The sequence below is a fragment of the Scyliorhinus canicula genome, chromosome 3, assembly GCF_902713615.1.
Source record: "Scyliorhinus canicula chromosome 3, sScyCan1.1, whole genome shotgun sequence".
Taxonomy (NCBI): domain Eukaryota; kingdom Metazoa; phylum Chordata; class Chondrichthyes; order Carcharhiniformes; family Scyliorhinidae; genus Scyliorhinus; species Scyliorhinus canicula.
The window spans coordinates 220,232,970-220,245,019 of NC_052148.1; the positions used below are offsets into that span (position 1 = coordinate 220,232,970).

At 44.4% G+C, this 12,050-nt stretch overlaps 1 protein-coding gene across 28 annotated transcripts in view; it reads left to right on the plus strand.

Annotated features, from left to right (window-relative positions):
• The window catches only part of ank2b (ankyrin 2b, neuronal), a 1,110,754-nt gene that overhangs the window by 712,452 nt on the left and 386,252 nt on the right, over nt 1-12,050 (plus strand). The gene's annotated exons all lie outside the window — the stretch shown is intronic.

A 12,050-nucleotide genomic window follows, 5' to 3' on the forward strand; every position in this document is an offset into this window, starting at 1 on the left:
AGTATCCCACCGTTTAAGGTCCTCCTTCACCACCAACCCCGTCAAGTTCCACCTATGCATCATGGCCCACTCATGAGTTACCAGGATCCCCAGAAGCCCTCCTTTGGCACCTGTAGGATCTCTTATTTTATTCTTCCAGAAATAAGGTACTCAGTCCGGTTGATTGAGGTGTCCAAAACACACTTTATTACTAAAAACTCACTTAATACACGAGCATAAGAACCGAATCAAAACTTAGATCAAAATAATACATAAACTTGCCAGAATGCAGCGAAAATTCATTAAAAACATTAACATAAGAAAAAGGTAAAGAAAATACTTCAAAATCAAAGTAATCGCAACAAATGCTTCAAGAATTACGGAAGGTTAGAATTCTTCTGAAAAATTTATAATACAATCATATTCTTAAGGAAATCCTTATGTCTAGTTTAGTCCCTTACACATTTTTCATTGGTTTTAGCTCTCAGCTGAGATCCCTTTGATTCGCTCAGAAAGGTATCAATCACTCATCAGGTGATTAGTTAATTAGACATTAATCACTTGTTCAAGATGAATTAATATTTCCCTGACACAGTACAGTTTCCCATGCACTTTCTCACGCGCTTTCCCATAGTCTAAACATTTACGTCATGACTAGTCTCTAGCCTTATGATGTTACCAGATTGTTGCAGTTTTGCTGAATATGTCCAACAGCACCTTAAATGGCAGAACCCCCAGGTTCACCCCCCCCTGAAGCGTTCACCGGGAACGCCTCACTTTTCCCAAAATTCAATTTAGAGCCCAAGAAGGCCCCAAACCTCTCTAGTAAGCCCATGATTCTGCCCATGCTTTCTAACGGGTCCATCACGAACAGCAACAGGTCATCAGCATGCAGCGACAACTGGTACTCCCTGCCCCCCTCAATCTCCCACCACTCAGCTGAGTGCCATCACTAAGGGCTTGATCGTCAGCACGAACAGCAGCAGATACCCCTACCTCATTTCGCTATGCAGCCCAAATTACCCCTAATTTGTCTAATTCGTTCACACACTTGCCATAGGGGATGCATACAGGAACTGAACACACACCACAAACCATGGCCCAAACCCAACCTCCCTTCGAACAAATGCTTCCACTCTACCCGGTCAAAGCCTTCTCTGTGTCCATTGACGCAATCACCTGCGGCACTTGCACCTGTCCCCCTCCCCATCCAGCCCGGGTGCCTTATCTGCTTGCATCATGCCAATGCACTCCCATCACCTCTTTTAGCCCTAATGGTTCCTCCAGCCCCTACCTCTTCCCCTCCTCCAGCCCATCAAGAAGCTGACACATATCAGCCCCTCATGGGAGGCCTTGAATACCTCATTTATCTTCTCTGGATCTGACACCAGCCTCTCCCCGCCTTCACCTGAAGGATTTCCTCAATGCTGCCTGTCGCCTCAGTTGGTGGGCCCACATGAGGCTTGCCTTTTCCCCATTCTCTACTGCACACCCTGCCGCAGCTGACCCCACCACCCTTCCCGTCGTCAACCGGTCAAACTGGCCCTGCAGCTTCTTACTTTCCACCAACAACTCCTTCATGAAGGCTCAGAGTACCGCCTATCCACCTCAACTACCTCATCCAACAACTGTTGCTTCTCCCTCTCCATTCTATCCTTCTGGATCTAAAATAGTTTCCCCCCAGACTATCGCTGTCAAGGACTCCCAAAACGTGGCTGCTGATACCTCCTCATTCTGATTGAGCTCAACATAATTCTTAATTGACTGAGTTCAACATAATTCTTCATATGTTTGGGTTAATTGTGACAAGAGATGGTGTTCACAACAAAACTTGATCCTGTAGTCATTACCACATTAATAAATGAGAGCAGATGAGCTCTTGGTTAATGCGGATGAATTTATATTTTTCTCGTCTCCTCTGTAAAATGGTATGCATGTCATGGTTGGATGATGGTGTACAGTGCAGGCTAACATGTGATCGACCCCAAGGTATAAGTACCCTGTTGTCACTCGCAACAAGGGTTTACACACATGAAACATTGAAGAACAACCAGTTGTTGTGGGCCCATATGTACCAGCACTTTCAGTAGAGGAGGACATTTGGGGCAAGAGTTTACTTTTATGTAGGATAGGTTGTTGAGGGATTAATTAACTTGATATTAGTAGTCGTAAATTTCGCACCTGCATTAAAAAAAGAAAGAGCTTAGGGATGATTTTGACCAAAGAGTGCAAACTGGGACTAAGCTGTTCCTAGCGCTGCCTTCAACTCTTCCACCAGTGTGGTGTCTTGCACTAACTGTGGTCTAAATGACCCCAACTTGGTAATCTCTTTAGCATTGGTGGGATTTTCTGTTCAACGACACACATGTTTCGCGGAGACGTCCCACCATTTACTGATGAGGGAATCTTCTGCTCCCGCCATTGCCTGGGGAAACTTGTGGCGAGGTGCGCTTTCAGTGGCACTGGAAGACCCTGCTGGCATGAATTGCCGGAAAGTTCTGGTCAATGTATCCAGCCAAAATCATTCTCTCCCCCACCCCCCATGCAGACACACTTTGCATTTACATAGGACGTTTTGTGCGCAGTGGGTGATATCCCTGCCTCTGAGCCAGAAGCCCTGAGTTCCATTCCAGAACTTAACGACTATGGAAGGTGTGTTCATGACGTGGCCAAAACAGGTTGCTTTCCAACCTGTAAATCCTTCCAATATCCTGATGGTACACAATATAACAGCATGGGGTCTCTTGGTCAGCCATGTTTGATGCGGAGTGGTACCCCACGAGCTGTAGCTTCTGGCAAACAGTTCCAGTAAAAAATAGTCATGGGAACAGACATGAGCACGTGCTTTTCCTGCCTTGCGTGTCACCGTATATGAGAAAACCTCAAATTTACATTTATAAAGTGCCTTTTATATTTGCTAAAAATTTCAAAATGCTTCAAAACCAATCAATTTACTTTTTCTTTTCAGTGCAGCCGTTATTTTTGGATAAAAATAGTAGCCAGGTTCCTCGCAGGGAAATCCCACAACCAGCAATGTGACGAATAACCAGTTAATCCACCTTTGGTGTACCTGAGGAAAGAATGTTGCAAAGCAATTTTTTGCACTGGTACAATTCTGTCCTATTCTTCAAATAATGTTATGGAGCTTGATTGTCAATCACCAGTAGAGCAAGATCACGAGTGCAATCGCACTTTGAAAATAGCCATGTCTTGGTATCTCTGCCGCACAGCACTATTTTCAAAGCGAAGGCAGCAGGAGCCAGGAACCCACTTGCCGCCAATTATCTCCTTGAGGAGCTTGGTAATGGCCTGGGGAACAACAGGAGACAATTTTCCAATTGCAGATTGGCGAACCCGGAAAGTCTGGAACAAATTCATGTCCAGCCATTGGATGTAATGACCCATTACGTCAAGTCTATTCTGATGAAAGTTTTTTTTTAAAAAAAGGGCTATTGTGCCAGAGTGCATACAATATCTTAACATTGGCTGTTTGGTCACTGCGCTGCGCCGTTAGGCTGCTGGCCCTCGGATCTCCTGCCTCCTTTTTTGCAAGGCAGCAGCAAGCCCAATTATGGCTGTGGCCTGTCTTTGAGAATTGTAGTGAACAGTCACTTTCCGCCTCCTGACAGTACTCGCCGCTCTCAATCAGGTGCTGAGCTCATCTATGGCCCAGTTAGATTTGCATTTTGAAGATAGTGTTGCGGGAACAACACAGAAATGATGCTGGGTTAGTTGTCAGGAATTTATCTAAAAGCCAGGATCCTGACCATGGGTTGGAAATCAAGCCCTTGAGATCTTCTACATCCATCAAGACAAATAGATTGGTATATCTCATCCCACCTAAAATTAAATTTTTGGAATGAGGTTTGAGTGCACAGCCGTAATGATTTGGAGGTGGGTGTGCTACCAAGGGACCAACCTATCCATTGTCATTATGGCCTTTAATTGGTTGCCATTGTAAAGCTATTTATTTGTAAAGCTATTGCATCAAGCTGTTCAAAGGTTTTCAGTGCTGGACCAGATCAAACAGATCCAGACATTCAGAATATGATTACAATTTTGGCATCCGTCCACATACTCCTAGCTTTACATCACAAATGTCACTGATGGGTGCAACAAAGAATTTGTTGACTGTTTCTGGATAGTTAAATGAAATCATGTTTTAAAATATTTGCCGTTCGTGTTCGAAATGTTGTTAATTGGTATTGGGATCAAGTCCAGAGGTTAAAAGAAGAGTGTCAGAAGCTGAAATGACTGGAAATAGGCTGTGACAAAACTTACCATTGACACCTTCTTGAAATCTGTTTTGCAACATGTTGAAGTTGGTAGTGGACCATGTGTTTTTCTTTTAGTAAAATTAATGGAAGGTTGAGTATCTCTTGTTGCATTTACCTTACAGTGATACTGCTGCTGGGAGCAACCTAACTTTGGTACGATAGTTCGAAGGTAAAATTTCCATGAATGTACAAGACAAGCCTAGGCATTATTATTTTGCTGACTTGACAACAGAAACAGCTCCTTCAGCAGTAAAAGATCATCTCAAAAGGTGTAGGCTGTTTCCTTGAACTGCATGACTGCCTGCACAGATCAAAGATGTGCTGTTTCGGCTTCTGTACCCTGTATCCACTCTTTCCTAGCCTTTGCGGACATTTGGCAAGTAAAGCTGCCATTCTGCCAGGATCGAGGCAGGAGCTGGCAATACTGTCTATCACCATTTTAACTATCCTTTGTCCAGTTTCTGCTGGGTGCAGTTACAATCCCCCCCCCCCCCCCCCCCCCCCCCCCCAAACCCAACAACTGCGGCTGAAACATAGAAAATTTATGGCACAGATTTAGGCCACATGACCCATTATATCTGTGCCAACCAAATAAAGTTCCAAGTCTAATCCCACTTTCCAGCTCTTTGTCTATATTCCGATAATTTTCTGGACTTCAAGTACACATCCAAGATTATTTTTAAATGTGTTGAGGGTATGTGTCTTTTCCACCATATCAGGCAGTGAATTCCAGACTACCACCCACTGTGTGAAAAGGTTTCTCAATTCCACTCTCATCATTCTGTCAGTTACTTTAAATTAATGTCCCCTGGTTATTGACCTCCCTTAGGGGAATAGTCCTTTGTATCCACTCTATCAAGGCCCTTCATAACTTTGTACATCTTAATTAAATTTAAAAACAAAAACTCGACAAGGAAGGTCCACGTGTGGCTCACTGAGTATGTTAAGTATAGTATTAAATTAAAAGGAGAGGTTTGCAATGTTGAAAATTTGAGGATTGGGAGTGTATAGAAACAGCAGCGAACCACCAAAACTTGATAAAAAGGGAAAACATAAAATATGAGAGTAACTAGCCAGGACTATTAAACAGACTGTAAGAGCTTTTAGAAGTATACAACGAGGAAGAGAGTAGCTATAATAAATGCTGGCCTCTTAGAAGTAGAGACAGGAAAAAATATAATGGGGAATGAGGAAATAGCAGAGGCATTGGACAAAAGTGCCTCTCTTCACAGCAGAAGATACAGGCCTGAATTTTCCAGCCGTTCTCTGGCAGCGGGATTCTTAGATCCCACCGACAGTGCACCCCCACCCGTGGCTTTCTTGGTGGCATGGGGTGGTTTCAATGAGAATTCCCATTGGCAAATGTTATACCGCCTTTCAGGAATGGAGGAAGAGTGAAAACAGTGAACTAAGGCCAGTTAGTCACATTGGGGAAGCCTTAACGTACTGAGAAAGGTATAATTAGAAGAAGTCAACATGGTTTTACTAAGAGGAAATCTTGTTTGACAAATTCATCAGTTTGTTGAGGATGTATCGAATAGGAGAGATAATGGGGAACCAGTAGATGCAGTATGCCCAGTTTTCCAAAAGACATTTCGATAAAGTGTCATACAAAAGGTTAATGGGAAGATAAGGGCTCATGGAGTTGGGGGTAGTATTTTAGCATGGGTAGAGGATTGGTTAACGGATAGAGAACAGAGAATGGGCATACATGGGGCATTTTCAAGTTGGCAGGCAGTGTGTGAATAGTGCAGGAATCAGTGCTGGTGTCTCAGCTATTTACAATCTATATTAATAACTTTGATGAAGAGCAGAAGGTAATGTATCAAGCCTTATCGATGATACCAAGCTAGCTGGGAAGGTAAGCTGTGGGGTGGATGCAGAGAGGCCACAAAAAGATATGGACAGGTTAAGTGGATGGACAACATGATGGCAGCTGCAGTATAATGTAGTGAGTATAATATAGTGAAGTGTGAAGCTATTCACTTTAATCATGATAATAGAAAAGCAGAATATTTTAAAAAAGGTGTAAAACCTGTAAGTATTGATGCTCAAGGAGTCTTGGGTATGCTTGTACAAAGAACACAAAGTTAGAGTGCTGGTGCAGCAAGCAATCAAGAAGGCAAAATGCAAGGGGGTTGGAGTGCAAGATTAAAGAAGCCTTGCTACAAATGTACAGCGCTTTGGTGAAACCACATCTGGAATACCGTGTGCAGTTTTGGTCTCCCCATTAAAGAAAGGATATACTTTCATTGGAGATGTTACAGTGAAAGTTCTCCAGATTGGTCCCTGGGATGAGGGGGTTGTCTTATGGTGAAAGGCATCTATTCTCTGGAATTGAAACCTAAAAGGTTCTGAGGGGGCATGATAGGATACATATTGAGAGATTATTTCCACTGGTTAGGTGTTAAAAACATGGTGGGGGTGGGAGGAATCTCAGGATAAGGGTCAATCATTTAGGACTAAGGTGAGGAGAAATTATTTCACTCATTGTGAATCTTTGTAATTCTCTATCCAAGAAGATTGTGGATGGTCCATCATTGAATACACTTAAGACTGGGAAAGACTGAGTTTTGCTCTCTCAGGAAATTAAGGGATATGGGGTGCTGCAGGAAAATGGAGTTGAAGACAAAGATCATCCATGATTGTACAAAATGGCACAGCAGAGTAAACAGGCTATATGGTCTGCTCCTGCTCCTATTCCCTGCGTTCTTGTGTCTCCTCTGTTTCAAAGAAAACAACTCAAATCAATCTAATCATTTTCCGTAGCTAAAAGTCTCCAGCCGTGGCAATATCCCACACTCACCTCTGCACCGTTCCTAGTGAGATCATATCCTTCCTGTAATGTACTGTCTACAATACCCTAGCTGTACTCATTAAAGGTAATGTAAAAATGCTTTCAATTTTGAAAATGAATGCAAAATAATGATCATGTTACAAACCATAGATGAAAAATGTGAGTTTGAATTTGGAGAAGACCTTCGGGCACAGTTGTAGTATTGTGTATGATATTGGATACCACAGCACAGGAAGGTTACACATGTAATGTGAGAGTTGCAGCATAGACTCACTTGAATGTTACTTAAGATGAGAGATCAGAGTTTTTTTTAAATAAATTTAGATTACCCAATTATTTTTTCCAATTAAGGGGCAATTTAGCGTGGCCAATCCACCTACTCTGCACATTTTTGGGTTGTGGGGGCGAAACCCACGCAGACACCGGGAGAATGTGCAAACTCCACACGGACAGTGACCCAGAGCCGGGATCGAACCTGGGACCTCAGCACCGTGAGGCGGTTGTGCTAACCACTAGGCCACCGTGCTGCCCGAGAGATCAGAGTTATAAAGAGAGTTGTTAAGTACTATTTTTTAAACTAGAGCCGAGTTGGTTTAGAAACGATCGTCTTCCATGTGAGATGTATTATAGAAAGTAGCCATAGCTTGCTTGCACAGGTAAATGAGATGTAAGCTGAAATTCTCCAGCCGTTGGAATTCTCTTTTCCTGCCTGCAGGGCACCCCTGCGTGCACGTTTCTCTGTGGTTTGGTGTGGCTTCAACGGGAAATCCAATTGACAAGTGACGGGAGCAGAGAATCCCACCGCCAGCGAGCGGAACGCCACCAAGAAACATGCAGCTGGGGGACTGGAGAATCCCACCGGTAATGTGTGGGCATAAAGTTAAGATGATCATATTGTATTAAAGGGAAAATGAGAAATAAACTGCTGGCACAGAGGGTATAGTTAACATGTGAAATTATCTGCCACAAGCTGTTAAGGTAGAATCCATACGGCATCTCCTCTTGTGCAAAGATGAGCCTGATGCAATTTAAGGTGGTGCACAGGGTGCATATGACTCGGGCGAGAATGAATGGGTTCGTTTAGGGGGTAGCACATGAGTGTGAGCGGGGGCCAACGAATCACGCGCACATGTTTTGGGTTGCAAAATATTGGAAAGGTTCTGGGCGGGAGTGTTCGTGGCCTTAGCCAGGATAGTGGAGGAGGAGATGGACCTGGACCCTTTGGTAGCGATATTTGGGGTTTCAGAGAAGCCGGAGCTCATGGAGAGGAGGAAGCGACGTCTTGGCCTTCGTCTTTCTGATTGCACGTCGGCGAATTGTGCTGGAATGGCGGTCGGCATCGCCACTGGGGGTAGCGGCTTGGTTGGGTGACCTGTACGACTTCCTGCGATTAGAAAAGATAAAGTATGAGTTAAGAGGCTCTTCAGGGGGGTTTGAGGAAAGGTGGGGGATGTTTGTGACCGTGTTTGAGAGGCAGTTCGTCGCTGGGGAGTGGGGGTGAAAAAGGGTAAAAACCTGTCCAGATTGTATAGTTGATTTGTTGGGAAGTATGGCCGGGATTCTCTGAAAACACGGCTGGTCAACCGCAGCCGCGGGTCCGAGCTCCCGCCAGGTGGAAGCATGTGAGAACCCAGCCGTTCGACAGCGGAGAATCGCCGCGGGGGCCTCTTTCATCAGCCCCCGACCGGCACTGCGTTGACTGCACGTGCGCGGCTGGTGGTGATTCTCCGGTCGCCGGAGAATTGCGTCCCGGCGTCGCAGGCCATCTGGCGTCTTCTCCGCGCCGGCGTGGAAAATCCAGGCCTATGTTTCCTGGGGTGTTTATACGCTGTAATCTGTTTTGATGCATGTTTGTAATAAAATCCATTTTAAAAAGCCAAAGGTAGAATCCATATTTTTGAAGGCAATTAGATAGTTGTGTGATAAATAGGAATATTAAAGCCTGTGGGGAGTATAAGCAGGATAGTGGAGAAAAACACTGGCATGGACTTTCTTGGTCAAGTCTGCACTTTACCATTTGTATAATCTGTTGACTCAGTTATAGTTCCTGACATTTAATTAGTGTGAACTCAGATTGGATATCATTCAAATACAGGAGAAAATCTGCCAGAACTGATTGTGCAGCTATTGGACAGCTCGCCATTTTGGAGGGCAGGAATTCTACTGGGGCTGGGGCAGTAATGAACCTGTAGCAGCAGCTTAAGAAGGTGGGGTGACCACCCTGTGCCCTGGCATGGCGGGGTAGGGGGGTATGTGTTGGAGTTTTTAACACTTGAAAAAGTGAAGTTTGACTTGAGGGGAAGGATGGAACGGTCCTACAATTCATGGGCTTTGTTTATTATGCACTTTCAAGAGTTTGATGACATGAAACATTAGGTGGGGGCGGGGAGGGTTTGGACTGTGTATGTTTTAAAAAAAATAAATTTAGAGTATCCAATTATTTTTTCCAATTAAGGGGCAATTTAGCGTGGCCAACCAACCTATCCTGCACATCTTTGGGTTGTGGAGGTGAAACCCACGCAGACATGGGGAGAATGTGCAAACTCCACACGGACAGTGATCCAGGGCCGGCATTCGAACCCGGGTCCTCAGCGCCGTAGGCAGCAATGCTAACCACCGTGCTACCCTCTGTGTATGTTGTTGTTGACTATGTATGGGGTGACTGTGGATTCCGGATTCCTTTTCTTTAATGTTTGCATTTAAAATCTTGAGGGTTGTTTGGGCGGTTGGTGGAAGGAAGGGATTGTTGACGAGAGGATTGTCTTTGTATTTGTTACCATTGATTGTTTGTAGATGGGTGTAAATTTGGATGAAAATGTGAAAAAGGAGGAGAATAAATATATATATTTTTTTAAAAGAGGGTGGGATGGAAAATTGGATGGGGTAGGGCCAGTGATCAATGGAGCAGAAGATTGAACAAGCAGAGAAATATAAAGAGCGCACCAAGAGCACAGCCTTTGCGATTTAAAAGTTCCAAAAATTATAAAGAGAAGGTAAATTGTGGACCTGCTTCCAGTTTTATCTGACTGTACTTTTGCTGCAAGTAGTATACCACTGACATATATAGGCAGTACTTTGTGGGAGGGCTGAGAAAGCAGTAGTGGCAGCGCTGCTTGACATGTCATGGCATTTAGGTCCTAATAAAGTTGATGTGTTAATTAGTTCCTGCCAGTCACAAGCTGAAGCTATAACTACCTAAATTGAGGTCTGTAAATTGCAGTGGGCAGATCTCCAACAGTAATATGCCAATTTATTTTTTCTGTTATTGATGCTTCACTCTTAAGCCATTCACATTGAAAAATGGGAAGTTAGGGGAATGAAAACGGCCCTATGCAATTCAATTGGTAGCATTTTTGCCAGTTTTAAGATTGTAATCTAAAATAATACTCCAATGACTATCACATCTGCCTGTTCAAGTATAGATTGCACGTGAACCAATGTCCTGGTCAACATTGCTTCATAAGCAATTTGGGCAGCACAGTAGCATGGTGGTTAGCATAGATGCTTCACAGCTCCAGGGTCCCAGGTTCGATTCCCGGCTGGGTCACTGTCTGTGCGGAGTCTGCACGTCCTCCCCGTGTGTGCGTGGGTTTCCTCCGGGTGCCCCGGTTTCCTCCCACAGTCCAAAGATGTAGGGGTTAGGTGGATTGGCTATGCTAAATTGACCGTAGTGTCCTAAAAAGTAAGGTTAAGGGGGGGGGGGAGAGGGGGTTGTTGGGTTACGGGTATCGGGTGGATACGTGGGTTTGAGTAGGGTGATCATTGCTCGGCACAACATCGAGGGCCGAAGGGCCTGTTCTGTGCTGTACTGTTCTATGTTCTATGTTCAAGCCGACTACAAAAATCCAGTTAATCTTCTCGGCAGCACGGTAGCATTGTAGGGCAGCACGGTAGCATTGTGGATAGCACAATTGCTTCACAGCTCCAGGGTCCCAGGTTCGATTCTGGCTTGGGTCACTGTCTGTGCGGAGTCTGCACATCGTCCCCGTGTATGCGTGGGTTTCCTCCGGGTACTCCGGTTTCCTCCCACAGTCCAAAGATGTGCAGGTTAGGTGGATTGGCTATGATAAATTGCCCTTAGTGTCCAAATTGCCCTTAATGTTGGGTGGGGTTATTGGGTTATGGGGATAGGGTGGAGGTGTTGACCTTGGGTAGGGTGCTCTTTCCAAGAGCCGGTGCAGACTTGATGGGCCGGATGGCCTCCTTCTGCACTGTAAATTCTATGATATCAATGATATCTCATTGGTGTTTGAGATCTTACTGTGTGACAAGTGACTGCCACATTTACCTTTGGATTTGAATTTAGATAGTAATTCATACATACATAGATACATAGAAGATAGGAGCAGAAGGAGGGGGCCTTTTGGTCCTTCGAGCCTGCTCTGCCATTTATCACAATCATGGCTGATCATCCAACTCAATAGCCTAATACTGCTTTCTCCGCATAACCTTTAATCCCATTCGCCCCAAGTGCTATATCCAGCCGCCTCTTGAATACATTGTGGCATTGTGGAATTCCTCAAGCTCACCACTCTTTGGGTGAAGAAATGCCTCCTCATCTCTGTCCGAAATGGTTTACCCTGAATCCTCAGACTATGACTCCTGGTTCTGGACACACCCATCATTGGAACATCTTCCCTGTTTGTCCTGTTAGAATTTTATAAGTCTCTATGAGAACAATCTTAACCTAGTCAATCTCTCCTCATATGACAGTCCCGCCATTCCTGGAATCAGTCTGGTAAACCTTCGCTGCACTCCCTCGAGAGCAAAAACATCCTTCCTCAGAAAAGGACCAAAACTGCGCACAGTACTCTAGGTGTGACCTCATCTCATGCAAACTAATTTGAATGAAACTTTTATTAAAGATAAAACATGATGTGCACAAGTTCTTTTGTTGAACTGATCTAACTCATGTGAGCCAGCTGTTATATAGATTTTCAAATGATTAATAATGTTAATCCATTCAAAATTGTGATTTTTGCTATGCTGTTCACTGC